The sequence below is a fragment of the Balaenoptera borealis genome (assembly GCF_965194805.1).
Source record: "Balaenoptera borealis genome assembly, chromosome: 8".
Lineage (NCBI taxonomy): Eukaryota > Metazoa > Chordata > Mammalia > Artiodactyla > Balaenopteridae > Balaenoptera > Balaenoptera borealis.
In genome coordinates, this window is record NC_138865.1 from 90,678,407 (window position 1) to 90,694,871 (window position 16,465).

The 16,465-nt window shown below is 40.8% G+C and overlaps 1 pseudogene across 1 annotated transcript; it reads right to left on the reverse strand.

Moving 5' to 3' along the window:
* LOC309634273 (cytochrome b-c1 complex subunit 7 pseudogene) lies at nt 1–14,142 on the reverse strand (annotated as a pseudogene). Its single transcript has one exon. The product of its transcript is annotated as a cytochrome b-c1 complex subunit 7 pseudogene (transcript).
* Nucleotides 14,143–16,465: the final 2,323 nt, after the last annotated feature.

The following is a 16,465-nucleotide window of genomic DNA, read 5'->3' on the forward strand; positions in this document are numbered from 1 at the left end:
TTTTTCTAGAGTAAATACGTAGGAGTGGAATTGCTGGATAGGTTTAACTTCATAAGAAACTGTCAAACCTTTTTACATAGAAATAGAATATTTAGCCTGGCACATGGCTACTCAGGATAAACACATTTCTCAGACTTCCTTGCAGCTAGGGGTGGTCTTGGCACTGTGTTCTGGTCAATGGGATATAAGTGATATTGTCATCTGTGTACTATGTCCTATATGCCACTCTCTCCTTCCAGATGGCATTTGACAGTGGCCTTCTAGAGACAACATTACTATTGTCTGGCCCCAGAAAGTGGCTTTATGGGTGGAAATTTCAGCTTGGAGAAGAATCAAGAGTAGTATCATAATAGGTGATATTTTAGGATGACTTGTACCTAGGGCTGGTCCTGGAATATGTCTGATTGGTATTGTAACCCACATGTTAGCTGGGGCCTCTTCTCCTTAGGATCTAGAAGGGATTGTTTTGAACTCCCTATTCCACAAATAGTGAGGTCCAAAGACCTCCTCAAGATATCTGCAAATTCTGCCAATTTTTACATTAGCTCTGGCTTCAGTTTCCCACTTCTGTTTGCTTAGCTCTGTTAATGGACTGTCTTGCTGTACTGCTGATGTCATCCCTATTTCTGGTGTTGCTCTAGAAGTAGAACCATCTCCCTACCCCATCAGTTAGCTGTGGTTGAAGAGGAACATGCATTGACCCTTCAGAAAATATTGTGACCTGAATAGTTTAAATCTGAAGGGGCTGTAAATATAGTGGCACTGTAACTATCATGTCTAGTATAGTAGGAAGCTTGACTTGACTCATGAAGCCATTGTGGAGGGTAGTTTTGGTAGAATCATCCTTAGTACCTAGCACAGTGCCTGGTTTACCAGAAACCCTTAGAAATGCTTACTTAGTAAATTCAAGTTAGATATTCATTGATGGAAGTGGGAGATGGAAACCACATCACATTCCCAAGAGATAGACTATGTCATGATTTTCGAAGTTGGTATCTAGAGCCAAAGTGTCTAGTCTCATATTTTTCTGAACTTCAATGCCAAAGAGAGAGAGAGAGAGAGAGAGAAAATCAACACAACCTCAAGGAAGGTTTGTTTTTTTCCCTTCCCTTTAGAAAGCAGCTGTCAGTTTAACTTATCCCAAAATACTGTCAGTGATGAGCATGACTGAAAATGCGTTTTATCTGTAATTAGAGAGATTACATTAAACACTATTATTTGCAGACACACATTGAATTAACTCTAATCGAGGCTAGCAAATAGTAGAGCCTGCCTATTTTTCACCTCAAAATTTTTAGAAAATTGTGACAGTTGACACACGAGGGACAATGCTGACAAGATTTCTTTCCATCAAATGCCAGACAGTAATTGCAATTGCCTTTAAAAATGTTTTAAGCAGTTTCGTTAGTAAATCAGAAGTTGCCACAAATCACGCTGATAGTTTCTAAACATGGAGGTTGTTGACTGTGCATTCCAATATGAGTTTAATGAATTGATTTTCTAAGGAATTTAACTTTGCATGTTTTCAGGTGTAATTAATTCACTCTGATTAATGTGATTAGCATAGATATCAGTGGATTACACATGATGCCCTCTATTTATTCACTTATTTTTAATCTGCCACACTGTCCATTGGGAAATTATATATGTGTCTTTTGGGGGAAACATCTTGCTCACGGCTCTGATCACATTGGATTTCTGCAAAGCAGAATCCTGGTAGGAATTCATTGATTATTTACAGGCTATGCAGCAATGTACTTTTGTTTGAGGGACCTATTAAAGTTTACACAGTTCCAGGCTTTAAGGAGCTTATAATCCAGAGGGGAAGATGAGACAAACATTCCAATGCAAGTCACTCACAAGGAAGAATGACTGTCCTCAAATTCTTCTTTTTCTGAGCACTTCTCCCCTACTCCCCTTAAATAATGCTATTACTTAAGGTATGTCAATGGCCCTCCTCTTCTCCAGTGCTTCCCACTATCCTGGGCACTCTTATTTGTGGCTTCAACTACCACTCCCAAATCTATATCTCTAACTCAGTCCTTGCAGATGCCTCCAGGTAGCTTCACCTGGATATCCCACGGGTACTCCAAATTTAACATACCAAACCCCAATCTCCATCCAAACTTGCCCCTCCTGTCTTCCCAATCTCTATAAATGGCTCCTCCATCCACCCAATCAGCCAAGCTATACTATTATTGTGAGTCTCAGGACAAGAAGAAATTCATTTATTTCCCATCGTTCTCAAAATTTAACATTCATTTTAACGTTCATTAGACTCATCTGGAAAGCTAATTAAAGCACAGCTTCCTGAGACTCGTGCCCAGAAATTCTAATTCAGCGGTCTGGAATGGGATCCATGAATTTGCATTTCTAACAAGCTCACATGTGACACCAATGCTGTTGGGCCAGGGGCCACAGTTTGAGAACCATTGCCCTAGATAATGAATATAACATAGACACATTTCCATGAGCCGTGAAATCCCTACTCGGTGAGCAATCACTGCCAGAGAATGAAGGCCCAGGAAGTAAATCTCCTCTGGAGAAAGCCTCTCTGCATCAACCAGAGGCAGTATGAATTAATGAAAAGGCATGTGATTTAATTATTCCTTCATCCATTAACTATGTATGAGTGCCTACTCTCTGCGAGGCACAGTGCAAGGCACTGAGCTATGCTCTGAGATACAGTGCTGAGTAAAACCATGACACAATCCATGTTTTAACAAGTGAACTCAGGCACTCCACTGAGACTTAGATAATCTGTAAAATGGGGACTGTACAGACTTTATGAGAGATATCAAATAGAGGACTAAAGTAAATGTCTAATTCAGCACCTGGCACACTGATTCTCAAAAAGGATGCTGAATAATTGGTAATTAGTTCTTATTTTTTCATGTGAGAATTAGCCACTCTAAAGTGCTATGCAAATGCTAGTTGTAATTATTTTTAGCATTATTTCATAGACTCCTCAATGAGTTTACCCAGGTAGTTTTTGATTAAAAAAGAGTATTGGTTTATTTATTTATCTGTATATACATAGAAAGAAGTTCTGGAAAGATACTTAACAAATTGTTAACAGTATTTATTTCTCTGTGGAATAATTATGATTACTCTCCAAAGATTAATCTATATTTTCTAGTTTTTTTACTTCTTTTTTTCTTACTTTTTAAAACTTCAAGTACAGTTGACTGACAATATTATATTAGTTTAGGTGTACAACATAGTGATTCAGTATTTTTATAGATTATACTCCATATAAAGTTATTATAAAATATTGGCTGTATTCCCTGTGCTGTACATTACACCCTGGTGTCTTATTTATTTATTTATAAATTTATTTATTTATTTATTTATTTATGGCTGTGTTGGGTCTTCATTGCTGCACACGGGCTTTCTCTTGTTGCGGTAAGCCTGGGTTACTCTTCCTTGCGTTGTGCAGGCTTCTCATTTCTGTGGCTCGTCTTTGTTGCGGAGCGTGGGCTCTAGGCACGCAGGCTCAGTAGTTGTAGCTCACGGGTTCTAGAGCGCAAGCTCAGTGGTTGTGGTGCATGCGCTTAGTTGCTCTGCGGCATGTGGGATCTTCCCGGACCAGGGCAAACCTGTGTCCCCTGCATTGGCAGGCGGATTCTTAACCACTGCGCCACCAGGGAAGCCTCTATTTTTTAACCTAGAAGTTTATACCACTTATTCCCCTTTCCCTATCTTGCCCCTCCCCCCACACCTCTCCCCACTGGTAACCACTAGTTTGTTCTCTATAACTATGAGTCTGTTTCTGTATTGTTATATTCATTCATTTGTTTTCATTTTTAGACTCCACATATGAGTGAAAACATACAGTATTTGTCTGATTTATTTCACTAAGCATAATAACCTCAGGACCATCCATGTTGCTGCAAATGGCAAAATTTCATTCTTTTTTAAGGCTAATATACCATAATATATATATTAATATATATATTCCATTATATCTTCTTTATCCACTCATTTGTTGGTGAAAACTTGGCTATTGTAAATAATGCTGCAATGAACATTGGGGTGTATATATCTTTTTGAATTTGTATTTTCGTTTTCTTCAGATATATACCCAGTAGAAGAATTGCTGGGTCATATGGTAGTTCTATTTTTAATTTATTGAGAATCCTCTATACTGTTTTCCATACTGGCTATGCCAATTTTCATTCCCACAAACAGTATACTAGGGTTTCCTTTCTCCACATTCTCACTGACACTTGTTATTTGTTGTCTTTTTGAGAATAGCAATTCTGACAGGTGTGAGGTGATAGCTCATTGTGATTTTGATTTGCATTTCCCTGATGATTAGTGATGTTGAGCATGTTTTCATGTACCTGTTGGCCATCTGTACATCTTCTTTCGAAAAATGCCTGTTCAGGTCCTCTGCCCATTTTTTTTTTTTTTTTAATTTTATTTATTTATTTATTTATTTATGACTGCGTTGGGTCTTCGTTTCTGTGCGAGGGCCTTCTCCAGTTGCGGCAAGTGGGGGGCCACTCTTCATCGCGGTGCGCGGGCCTCTCACTATCGCGGCCTCTCTTGTTGCGGAGCACAGGCTCCAGACGCGCAGGCTCAGCAATTGTGGCTCACGGGCCCAGTTGCTCCGCGGCATGTGGGATCCTCCCAGACCAGGGCTCGAACCCGTGTCCCCTGCACTGGCAGGCAGACTCTTAACCACTGCGCTACCAGGGAAGCCCCTCTGCCCATTTTTTAATCAGCTTGTTTGTTTTTGTGATATTGAGTTGTATGGGCTTGTTATTAATCCCTTATCAGACATATCATTTGCAAACATCTCCTGTTCAATATGTTGTATTTTCATTTTGTCAATGGTTTCCTTTGCTGTGCAACAGCTTTTAAGTTTAATTAAGTCCCATTTATTTATTTTTGGTTTTGTTTCCCTTGTCTGAGGAGACAGATCCAAAAAGATATTGATTGCTAAGACTGACGTCAAAGAGTGTACTGTCTATGTTTGCTTCTAAGAGTTTCATGGTTTCCAGGCTTACATTTGGGTCTTTAGTTCATTTTGAGTTTATTTTTGTGGATGGTATGAGAAAATGTTCTAATTTCATTCTTTTCCATGTAGCTGTACAGTTTTCCCAGTACCACTTATTGAAGAGACAGTTTTTACCCCACTGTATACTCTTATCTTCTGTGTAATAGGTTAATTGACCATAGGTACATGGGTTAATTTCTGGGCTCTCTCTTCTGTTCCAAGGATCTATGTGTCTGTTTTTGTGCCAGCACTATGATGTTTTGAATGTTAATGTTGGTATGCTTGATGTTGTCCCAGAGGGACTCATTTTTTTTAATTTGTTGTTCTTTTTGCTGTTACGACTGGGTGATTTCCACTATTCTATCCTCCAGATCGCTTATGCATGCTTCAGTATCACCTAATCTGCTATTAATTCCTTCTAGCGTATTTTTCATTTCAGTTGTTGTATTCACCCTCTGACTGGTTCTTTTTTATATTTTCTAGTACTTTGTTGAATTTCTCACTCTGTTCATCTATTCTTTTCCCAAGTCTAGTTAGCATTCTTATTACTATTGCTTTGAACTCTTTATCGGGTAAATTATTTGTCTCTGTTTCATTAGGGTTTTTTTCAAGGACCTTATCTTGGTCTTTTATTTGAAACATCTGCCTCTGTTTTCTCATTTTGTTTACCTTTCTCTGTTTGTCTCTATGAAATTAGGTGAAACAGTTACCTATCCTGGTCTTGAAGGCATGTCCTTGTGTGGGAGTGTCCCAATGCAGTCTGCGTGTCTCCAACGGCCTTAGGGGGAGAGCTGGATCTGAAGTGAGCGTGGGCCATGTCTTCCCCCCGGCACTGGCAGCCACCACCTTGATGGGAGGTCGGGCTGGAATCAGCGGGGCTGGGTGCAGAGAGCCAGGTGCCAGCACCAGTTTCTCCTGGGCTCAAAGGCAGTCACCGCCCTATCGTGGGTGGGGTCAAGGCCAGAGGGTCTGGAGCAGGAGCTCTGAGGAACTTGGGCTTCTCCCCAGTGTGATGGAGTCTCCACCTTGCTTGGGAGCATGGTCAGAGCCTGAGGGCTTGGGGCTGCACTTCTGAGCGGGTTACAATTTTCCCCCAGTGTGTGGAGCTTGGTTAGAGGCTGGGTTGGGGTCAGAGGTGCTGGAACCGAGGGGGTTGGAGACACACTGTTGAGCTGGTTCTGCTCCCTCCCTGGTGTGAGCTCAGGATGGCAGTGGCGGGCTTCCGCCTGGCTAGAGGCAGGGCCAGACCAAGCTGGTTCATCTCCCTCCAAGTGTGAGCACGCTCACTGGCAGTGGTGGCCTCGGCCCTCGCGGGGAGCAGCGGCGGAGCAGGAGGTGCTGGAAGCAGGAGCCCAGTATGGGGGTGGGGGCAGCCCCTCAGAGCACCAGGCACTTTTCAGACTGCTGCCTCCACACTGGGACTGGGAGCAAGAAGTTTGTGCACGTGACCTTCAAGAGCAGAGTCTCGGTTTCTTACAGCCCTCCGGTAAGCCCCACATCTTTTCAAACCAGCTCATGTTCCTAGTGTTGAACCCCAGGGCTGGGGTGCCTAATATGGGGCTTGAACCCCTCACTCCTTAGGGAGGATCCCCAAACCTGTGATATCCCTGTCCTGTTCTGGGTCGCCCGCTAGGGGTGCAGGTCTTGACTAGATCACTTCTCCTTCCCTCCTACCAGACTCTGTGTGGTCCTTTCGTTACAGCCTAGGTCGTAGGAGAGTCATTCTGCCAGTTTTCATGTCATTCTCAGTGAGGGTTGCTCTATATGTAGTTGTAGTTTTGATGGGTTCGTTGTGGGGAGGTGAGCTCAGCGTCCTCCTATTCCACCATCTTGATCCTGCCTCTTGCATTTTCTAGATTTTATTAAACAACCATATATGATTGGTGTAATAAGCATTTAGAAAAGGGAGAAAGAAAGAATGAGTCCGCAGGTCCTACAAGGAACAGGTAAACACGTGGAAGCCCTCAGGCAATGTTTCCAAACTTGGCTGCATATTAGCATCAGCTGGGGAGTTTTTCAACATCTAATGGCCTGGCTGCCCCCAAGACCAATTCAATATAAATCTCTGGGGCTAGAACCCAGGCTTCAGTAGTGTTTAAAGCTCCCCAGCTGTTTTCAATGTGTAGCCGAAGTGGAGAACCCCTGCCTCAGGAGAACTCCTGCATTTTCTTGTTCTTGGTAGGTCCTGGGAGTCCTGGTTTACGGGGGGCTTCCTGGGTCCCTACAACCAAGCTCATCCCCAGGAGAGACATCAGTGTTCCTTGGCTCCCAGTATGAAAATAGTTTTGTTCAGATTTCAGAATAAATGGATGAAGGATGAAATGAAATGGATCAGGAATAGAAATGACTTTGGCCACTGGACGAATATTGGGAGAAATAGTTGAAAGAAGATGTGAGTTAGAATATCTGGGTTCTTTGTGAGGTCTGTCATCCAACAGCTATGTGATCTTAGGTTACTTTTCACTGAACCTCAGGTTCCTCATGGCTCTGCCTTTCTGTGATGCTATTAGGATTAAATGAACTAAAACACATGAAAAGAGTTTTGTGAAATGTAAGGTAGTATATAAGTATTATTATTTTTATTATTTTGTAACTAATAACATGAAGAATGTGCTCAAAGAAAGATGATATCTGAGGAAGACACGAGAAAGGTTGAATTACCCTCCCATAGGAGACCCAGGCCTCTGGATGAACAGGGAGAACTAAGTTCAAAGCGAATTAAATAAGGGGCAAATCCATGGACTGAAATGAAAAGCAACTTGACAGGCTAAACACGAAACACTTCTTTCTCAGAAATCCAGAGAAGAGACTCTGAGAAAGATCTTCCCTTTGCTTTCATGATGGCTTCCAGGAATTTATCCCAAAGTGGTGATGTCTCAGAATAAATAGGTTTTCTTCTCATAATTAAGCCAGAGGTTCTGGGAAAGGGCTGAGCACAAGGCTGAATTCACTACTGAGATTGCTTGCAGTTTAGCTTAGGTCCCAATGAGGTGGTCCCTATGTGTCACCAAAAAAAGAATCCTTGCATATAGCTTTTTAAATTGGTGGTGGTTTTCCAGAAATCTTGCATCTGGACAACAGCCTACTTATGTCTCTAGACTGACTTTCTTTTCCTCTGAAATTAATTTATTCTTTGAAAATAATAGGCCCCGGAAAGAACTTTACTGCAGCACTCTTTGTGGGAGGAGCTCAGCATTAGAAAGGGCCATCTGAGATATCATTTGACGTGGGTCTTGATGAAGAGAGCTGAGAGCCCCTTAAGCATAGGGACCATGACTTTTTCATCTTTGTATCCCCTACATGTGCAGGACCCAGAAAAAGTACACAGTGAATCAATGCCCTGGAAGCATATCCTGTAGGCACAGTTCCTAGCTCATGGTAGGAAATTAATAAATATTTGTGGAAAGAATAGCATTGTCACCAGGTCTAACACACTGACAATGTCCACTATTGTGCAAGCATGTTTTCCTTTTGTTCATCTCAGCCCACTATCAGCTGCAACTTCTCCCATAAAATGGAAATCTATTACCCCACATTCTCAGGGTTAATACAGATCTATACTGAAAATAAACCATAGCGTTTGTATGGTACATTATAGTTGTGTTACTTTTTTATGATTATTATAGACATTTATTTAAAATAATACATTTACAGCCCAGATAGTTCTACGTTGTATATTCCAGGTTTAACCAACTTCATAAAAATACTTTGAGGACGGCTGCATCCACAGATTTTTAAACTACATGATTATTTCTTTGCCGATTCTTCTCTCTCTTTTCTTTCCCGAATAACCTCTTTCAGATATGGTTCAAGGTAGAATTTATCCTGCTCATATTTTGTCCACTGCTCTTTAGGCAAGATCTGCTGCCTCATGGTCAGGTCCAGTGCTCTCTTAACGCAGAACACCCTGTTGTTATAAAGGTTCTCAGGAAGCCTTCTTATGGATTCTTTTACATCATCATTCTCATATGTTGAATCATCTCACATTAAGCCCAGTTTATTGAACCCGGCAGCATTGTAATACCATTTTCAAATACCCTCCAGCCATTTACTTGACGCTGCAACAGCAGGCTTGCTCGCCATTTTGGCCCGAGACCTAGTTGTATTATTGAACTGGAGCTTCGCAACTTGAGGAAGAATGACATAATAATCATTGCAGGCAAAAGATAAAGGAAACCTAAGCAAAGAGAGTGGCAGGTTTCTGGCTTGGGCACCTGAGTAGATGACAGTGCTATTCACTGAGATATGAAGGAGGTATAGTTTTGAGGGGAAATAGGACACATTTAGTTATAGACCCGCTGAGTTGTAGGTGCCTATCATCCAGGTGGCGGCGCTGAGTAGACCATTGAATATGCAGGTATGAAACTCGGGAGACACCTGGATAGATATATTCTTGAGCACTATCAGCATATAATAGTTATAGAAATCCAGGGAAAAAATGAGTATAGAGAGAAGAACAGTGAGAGCAATTTTAAGGGGAAGGATGTGATAGGCCAGTAGCAGAGGATTGAGAAGAAAGGTGAAAATGGACACAGTCAACATGAAAGAAGACAAGGTAGTGTGGAAGGGTCCATGAGGTTAAGGGAGAGATTTTTAAAGATTGGAAAGACATGTTTAAATGCTAATGGGAAAAGACAAGATGGACCTGCTAGGCACCTCTGTATCTGTTCATCACCACATCTGACCACAATAACCCTCAGAAAGTGTTGACTTCAGCCTTTCAGACCTTTAGCACAAGTTCCTCTCTTAGCCAACTCTAACTCATACAAAAAATGGAATTCTAGGAAATGAAGTTCTCAGTTCATCCAAGCTGACATATCACAATCCAGCATAGTACATCCCTTGTCAACTTGGTGTCTACACACACTCTTTAACTATATTTAATTTCCAACTAAAACCATCAACGAGACCATGCTTTTGTATAACATGATTAAACTACTCTTCACACAACTGAAAACATGCTAACCGTCTCCTAACCAAAAGATACACAAAGTCCACTTCATCTATCCTGAAGAGCAAAGTTTTGCCATCCATCAGGCACTAAACTGAGTCTTCAAAAGGCTATTACATAATTCAATCAGGTGAGCTGTTTCTAGGTGATGGGAAGACTAGTATTGCCCTCGTTTTCTGTAAAGTGAGTTCCCTGGTTAGAAATAATATTCTGTGGGATACGATGACGGTGCATAGGGCATTCTGTAAGTCCATACATAGATGGGTGTTTTGGGAAGAATCACCGAGGAGGGGAAAGCAAATCCATATCCAAAGTAAGTATCTATTCTAGTAAGAACAATACACTTTCCCTTCTATTATGGAAGTGGCTCAGTATACTCAGCCTGAGGCCAGGTGAACTGAGAAACGATGCCATATATTTGACTGGTGTTGGTCTTTGCTTTTGGCAGTTAGGGACTCAGTAGTGGAGGTAACCAGACTGGCTCTTTAACCAGCAACATGGACAACCTCTATCCCTGCAGCCATGGCCACTTTATTTATGAATGCCTTGGTCAAGGACAGGAGTGACTGGGGAAAGAGGCTGACTGACATCCACAAAACAGATCATCTTGTCTACCTGATTAAGATCTTGTTCTTTGGTTAGCATGCACCTGGGACATGAATATCATATTCTGTGCTCTTTCAAAGAGGTCTATCCTCATACCTCTTCTCCAGAACTCACTGCCTCCAATTCTCCAGTCATCTTCCTTCCAATCCAAACTCTTAGTGATTTGCTCATGAATTAATATAGAGCAATACTTTTGTTCATCTCTCCTTCCAGGCAAATTAACCAACCAGGTGCACTGCTTGGAGTTTTGACCACTGAAGAGATTTCTCTTCAACACTGTCCTTCATAGTCACACTGAATGGAGCTATAGTGCTGCAGGCATCCAATTTCAACTTCTGCCAGTATTTTTGGTGTTGATTTGGAATGAGAGACTGAAGAGGGGTGTGAGCTTAGAGAATAATTCTGGAGGGAGGGGAAAGAATTTTGAAGAGAAAAGAGAGCTGCTGTCCACAATGGAAAACTGGGGAAAGAAAAGAGATATTTAACAGATTTTATTAATGTTTAAAATATAATTTTGCAATATAGAACCTCTTCCCCTAGTCCCATGGGATTTTCAGTAAAATATTCATTTCTCATCCATGCATGGAAGAGGTGGACCTACAGTGGGAATGCATCAAAATGCTGAGTGCAGTCTCAATAGTAGGCCAGGAGCAACAGCAATAGCTGTTCCCAGGAAGCCTGCTACACCCCTGTTATCTTGGTGAAAACCAATGCAAAGCACTGTTATTAAATTGCTGTGAGCAGTTTCTGCCCTGCAAGAATACACTTCGAGGCAGATTGTCCTTTGTTTCAGGAGGCTAAAGCCCTGAGCTGGCCCTTTAGTTACCCAAATATAAAACAAGTTTCTACCTGTTTTTCTTGGGAAGATCTGTTGTGTAACCTGAATGCAGATATTTTAGCCTAAAAAGCTAAATGACTGTGGTATAATATAAATTGTCCTGGCTAGGTTTTAGCAGCCAAAATTATGCATCTACAGATTTTGTTGCTTCTTTTTGGAGAAATGTTTATTTTCTTTGTAGACAATTAAACTGGATGTTCTTCACCTAGAAGTGGTTGCTTACTCCTGTAGAGATGCATGTGCCCTTATGTGCAGAAATAGGAAGCTGTGAGGAAGAGAAAGGCAGGAGGGACATGTAAGTAAGGTCTTCACCTCACCCTGGAATAGTCTTTAAAAGCTGGGCTTGGTTTGATGCATGCCAGCTGTTCAATGTCTTGTACATGGGACATGTGGTTAAGAGCATGGGCTCTGGGGTTAGATCACCTTCATCTGAATCCCCCCTACCATTTACAGGCCGTCTTGCCTTGAGCAAATTACCTAACTTCTCTATTCTTCATTTTCCTTATTTTAAAATTGGAGGGATAATAGTTGTTACTCTATAAGGTTGTTGAGAGGATTGAAATGAGTATGTAGAGAGTTTAGCACAATGCTTGGCATATAGTAATATCTCAATAAATTTTAAAATAATCAAGAAAATACTGATACTGGGCTATCAATGCTATGATTGTTTTGTAGGAACCAGCAGGCGAGGCCACACTCCTTTGCATAGGCTGGAGTCTCTTCTGGAAAGGTAAAATTCCTACTGGCACTCATCCCAAGAAGATGTGGATTCCAGGAGCAGATGACGGAATGAGAAATCAAGGATAGGTAACATGAGAAATGGGTCAGAAATGAGTGAGACAAAAGTATTTACAGTGAAGTCCCAGATCTTCTGGGGGAAATGGAGAAACAGTCTCTGAAATTAATAGTGGGGCTTCTGACCAGAAATAAGACCCCCAAAAACAAGAAATGAAGGCTGCTCAAGCTCTGGTCAAGGAAGATGCTTTAAGATGATAAGAAACTTATGTATGAGATAAAGGGGAGTTGGGATCTGCACCCATCTTGGGGTACCCGCTCACGACTTATGAGGAACACACTGAAGAGGATACTTTTTCTGTCAGTATTGCTGTATAACAAACCACCCCAAAACTCAGTGTCATAAAACAATAATTGTATTATACTCTTGGTTTCTGTGGGTCAGGAATTTTGATACAGCACAGCAGGGCTGGCTTGTTTCTGGTCTCTGATGTGTGGGGTCTCATCTAGCAAGGCTTGAATGCTGAGGTGACTTGATAGCTGGGGTTTGGGATCATCTAGAGGTGTCTTCAAAGTTGATGTTGGCTGTGGCTGGGACCTCAGGTGGGTTGATGGCTGGAAAAAGTACAAATGATCTCTCCATATGGTGTCTCAGCGTGAGATAGTTTGGGCTTCCTCACAGCTTGGTGGTTGGGTTCTACAAGTGAGTCTCCCAAGAGACCTGGGCAGAGACATGATTCCTTTTTATAATCTAACCTTTGAAGTCACATAGTGTCGCTTCTTTCAACCACAAATCCACCATTTCTAGGGAAGGGAACATAGATTCCACTTCTCTATGGGAGGACTGTCAAAGTCACATTGTAAATAAGAGTATGTGGAATGGGAGTTATTCTTTAAAATATAATCTGCCACAGATGGATGACACTACCAAACTGCTGTCTTGCCTGGGTTTTGGGGGGATTCTTTTAACATCCCTCCACACCTGGGACTCAAAAGTTAAATGAGCAAAGCTCTATTTGACAGTCCGATAGGACAGCATTCCTTTAAAAGTTAGAATTGGAAAAGTTGGCTGCATGATATGTCATCAGCTGGAAGGAAAAACCACTTTCAACACAGTGAATGGAAGAACAGGGACAAAGATAATTATGGAAAAGTAGGACCAACAGAAGCAAATCCTGCCTGGAGAAGCAATGGAGAACAAGAGTAGCAGGATGAAGAATGGGGAGAAACAGCAGACAGTGAAGAAGATAAAATGAAAGAATAGTTTCTGTGAAACAAATAAACCTTGGGCAAATTTAGCCAATCTTGACCTACAAAGAGTATAAGTTAAATGCCCCCTCCCATTTTAAATTAGGGTGGACATTAACTGAGAGAAATTATTTGTTGTTAATGTGTATTAACACTAAGTATTCTGTCATATTCAAGAGTGACAGCTCAAATGGGGACCATACTTCTAAGAGATGGTGACATCTCAGAACTACATAGTAATTTACTACTATTGCTTCTTATAAATTTGTTCTAACAGGTATACTACATTCATTTCTTAAATGATTATATGATACTAAATTAGGGATTTTTCAATGTTATATCTTTTATTTATTATGTTAAGCATCCAGTATCCTAATTTGTGTTATCTCTGAGTCTAGGTTATACTTCTGGAGTTTGTCAAACTATTTAGGCATCACTACCTAGAACATTTTAGCACCAGGTGGCAGCAAAATCTGAGAGCTGAGATAAAATTCTTGGCAGGAAAGTAAACAATTAAGAATTTGCCTCAAACCTCAGGATGGTTAATAAGGAGTAACAAATGCATAACTTCCCCACTCCCCTTGCTTCTGTTTAGAGCTCCTTCTCTCTCTCTCTCTCTCTCTCTCTCTCTCTCTCTCTCTCATTTTAGTGAGAGATTATCCAAATTGTGCACACACCTTCCCCCTGCCCCCCATACACTCACGTATACTCTCGAACATACAGAGAAAAGAGCCAGTCAGCCAGCTGAGTGGACTGTGCTGGCAAGAAGTAGGATAGCCCAGAGCATAGAAAGCCAGCAGAATAAACCAAATTGGAATCTGTTAGGAAAATCCAGGGTCTAAAGGAACAGAGACTAAGCTCAAACACCAATTCCAAATGGCCAGAAGCAGAACCAAAGGCAGGTAGCTGAATAAAACAAAGAGGAGATGTAAAGCAAGAGCAGGTAAGACAGATAACAGTAATTGATCTTTAGAGGTCAGTAAGGGCAAGTGCTTGGTTATTTTGAGCTAACCTAAAGAGATAGAGAAGAAACTAGAGTCATTCTCTCTTCTTAAATGTATCCAAGTGTTAATGACATCAACTCTACAAGATTCTCCATTCTCTATGGACTGGCCAAAGAACAGAATTCTGGGATCTTTTTTTCGGTTTTACCCTGTACTTGCTGGATGATCCCCACTGGCTGTTTCCAAGCTTGAGGTGACTCCTTCATCAGATGAGAGTTAGTGCTAATCTAGTCTTGCCAGAAGAGGTGGTAGTGATTTGGGATGGCAGCTCAAATTTGCTCTTATTTAAGAAGCACTGCCTTAGTCACTTCAGATTTTTTTCTGGCTAGGGCCTGGTACTTAAACTGCCAAATCAGATAGAAATGCATACTTCTTCTTTTTTTTTAATGCATACTTCTTAAACACAAATACAAAATCATTTTAAAGTCCATTAAACAGATTTTTTAGTTGGAGAGTAACTCAAAATTGTCAAGCAACTTGCAGGTGCTTTCTTAATCATGATAAAGTTCCAAGTTGTATTTTTCAATAGTTATATTTTGCCAGTGTTTTTTAAAAATGGGTGTTAGGGCTTTTAGGCATTTTTGATCCTTTTTCCTACTTGTTGAAAAGGCCCACAGTTCAGTCCTTGGAACATGTATCAAACTCTCATCAACATTCATCAAATTCTCATCATCGTCTGAAGAATCTCTAAAAGGTTTGGAAGGGACTCTGTTGTAATCTTTCTTTATTTCTGAAGCTTCCCACACAATTGCATGGCTGTAAAAATGGATTTTCACATCATATGTCTAAAGGAAAAAACAAGTGTCTTTGTTCCATGGTGCATTTCAGAAGATTAACAGGTGTTAACAGATGGGAGGATTCCAGCTTTTGCTCTTAAGAATAAAAGATCTATCGTGGTCAGTAATTGCCTCTTAAGAAGTAGCCGTGTTCATTTCTGGCCTAGCAAACCAAGAGGTGGACTGTCTTTATAGAGCAGGTGTTTGTGGACAACTAGCAACAAGTAGGAATCAAAGTGCCCCATGGTGAAGAGTTGCTAGGTGCCTGGGGAAGCCTTAAAGTGGCAGTACCTCTATGTTCCAGGGTTATACCTCGGGAACCTGATTTTGTAGCATGGTGAAAGAGGATTTCTCTCTCTCTCTCTCTCTCAGGTGAACACTTACTAACAAACTCTGAAATATAAACCAGGAAGCTTGTTTATTAACTTATAACTAGGAACTTGGATCCTCTGATTTCTAACTGTGATCTACAGACAGATCTACACAGAAAGCCAAATTATTATCAAAAGTCTGCTGCACATAAGCATAGATTCAGCATTAGGTGAATTAGCACATGATTCAAATGTTTAATAGCATTAACTTTGATAAAGCCCAATGTACTTGTCTCCACAAGGAACAAGACACATCAAATCCTTCACTTGTTTCTTTACCTTAATTTGATCTAATAGCTTTTCTAGTTCTGACATTTTATATTCAATTTCAACTTGATTTCCATTTTCTTCTGGTGCAAATGGAAGCATAATAGGAAATTAAAAGAGTCAAGACCAACCACAGTAGTAGAGAACTGTGGCTTGAGATATATGAGGAGGAAGAAAGAGTGCTCTAAATACTCTGCGTGACTTCAAATCTCTAGACCGAGATAAATTCTATTCCACAATGTACAAGAAACACAGACAATGTTTATCATCCTCTGAGGTGTCATAGAGATGAGAAGAGGTGCTTGAACACTAGAAATAATCATATATTTTGACTTTCTAAATAGAGAAATTATTTGAGCCTTCAAAGACAGGAAAGGAAAGTCTAACGAAAACCTCTGGAAAAATTCAGGCTGATTATTGAGCGTAGAAAAGAATGCAGTGATCACCAGGAAGTAAAATGAGTTCACTACAAATGCATCAGTCATTCATCATTTACGTTCTAGGCTGCGTTATTAGTAGACACATTTATGCATTGGTTTATCAGATTTAAGATAAACCCAAATTTAGATCATAAAGTCAGCTGGATGGTATTTAATTTTCTTTCTATGTTCCAAATCAGTTCATGTAGCAGCAGTTATTCCTTCATCAGAAGTCTGGGTAAAAC